Source organism: Saccopteryx leptura, chromosome 1, assembly GCF_036850995.1.
Source record: "Saccopteryx leptura isolate mSacLep1 chromosome 1, mSacLep1_pri_phased_curated, whole genome shotgun sequence".
NCBI classification, from domain to species: Eukaryota; Metazoa; Chordata; class Mammalia; order Chiroptera; family Emballonuridae; genus Saccopteryx; species Saccopteryx leptura.
In genome coordinates, this window is record NC_089503.1 from 49,113,302 (window position 1) to 49,115,201 (window position 1,900).

The following is a 1,900-nucleotide window of genomic DNA, read 5'->3' on the forward strand; positions in this document are numbered from 1 at the left end:
TTAGTGATATGCAGGGTTTCAAGGCACAGGCAAAGCTTCAGAACAAACATTCAGATTCTCACAGATTATTGTGGTTAAGCATTTAGTCATTTATTTAATCAGCAAGAGTTAAGTGTATTCACCAAGGATTAGTGCATTTACCACCAAGAAAATGTTGGTACTGGATTAAAAAAAATAAAGTTTAGATATAAATGAACCTGCTACAAAGATACACTCTCTTTCAGACTATCACAAATTTTATTTTCCTTTTAGGAGTGATTTCTTGGCCCTGGCAGGGTAGCTCAGTTGGTTACAGCATTGTCCTGATATGCGAAGGTTGCAGTTCTGATCCCCTTTCAAGGCACATACAAGTCTCTCTCTTGGTCTCTCAATCTCTCTCTCTCTCTCTCTCTCTCTCTCTCTCTCTCTTTCTCTCCATTCTCTCTCTAAAATCAATAAATAAAGCCCTGGCCAGGTAGGTGGGTTGGTTAGAGCAGATTGATGTTTCTGTCTCTCTTTCCCTTCCTCTTTAAAATCAATAAATAAACTTTAAAAAAAATAAAATAAATCAATAAATAAAAAATTTAAATGACAGTCTAGTGAACAAATTTTTACTAAATCATTGATGAGGTATTTCAGTAAATTGATAATGTTTCAATAGTTCTAAGAACATAAAAATGACTCTACTAAAATTATCAGTGAAATGCCTTCACTTTCCAAAATATCCAATGTAGTTTCTTGAAGAGTTATATAATTAACTGATTTTTCTCTCTCTATTCTGGTGACTTAATTTGACATTTTAAAAAGCACCTCATTGATGGAGTTATAAGTTCTGAAAGAACTAGACTCATCATTCACTCAAACATCTGAAGGTGGGGCTGAAAATTCCAAACCTCTAATCCCACTGTTGGTTCCCCTGGCAACCAGCACCATCCATAGGTGCTTTCAGAAAATCACCTGTTAACATAAGCTCAGGTGTGGTTGAAAGGGTTTGTTATATTAAGACATCTTTATCATTCTTATGACTTAGGAAATTCTAAGAGTTCTAGGAGCTTTGTGCCAGAAATAAGGATGAAAATCTCATACATATTTTATATTATAAGTCACAATATCACAGAAGGTCACACGTGAAAATCTATTCCAACATTCCCACCTACTTCACCTTTGGAATCCTTCCATATATTATGCTATGGAAGTTCTGGCACCAAATTTCAATGAATGTAGGCCATTACTGAGTCCAAAATTTAGTCATCCAAGCTATTAATTTCTAGCTTTAACTAAAGCATCAAATCCAGAATATCTGGAAAGTGTAACTATATCAATATACGGTGTGTCCATAAAGTTATGGTGCACTTTTGACCGGTCACAGGAAAGCAACAAAAGATGATAGAAATGTGAAATCTGCACCAAATAAAAGGAAAACTCTCCCAGTTTCATACCTATTCAGTGTAGTTTGATGTGGGCTCACGCACAGATTTTTTAGGGCTCCTTAGGTAGCTATCCTGTATAGTCTCTACAGACTCATCACTGACTGATGGCCTACCAGAATGGCATTTCTCCATCAAACTGCCGGTTTCCTTCAACTGCTTATCCCACCGAGTAATGAATGTTATTCCTATGTGGTGGCACTTCATTATAAACGCGCCAATATTCACGTTGCACTTTGGTCATGGATTCGAATTTAGCGAGCCACAGAACACACTGAACTTTCCTCTGTACCATCCACATCTGGACTGGCATGGCCGTGGGCTGCTCCGCTGTATACATGGTGTATGTCATCATCTGCACATGTGCACATGCTGCCACATCATCCTACAGAAACTGGGAGGGTTTTCCTTTTATTTGGTGCAGATTTCACATTTCTATCGTCTTTTGTTGCTTTCCTGTGACTGGTCAAAAGTGCACCATGACTTTACGGACA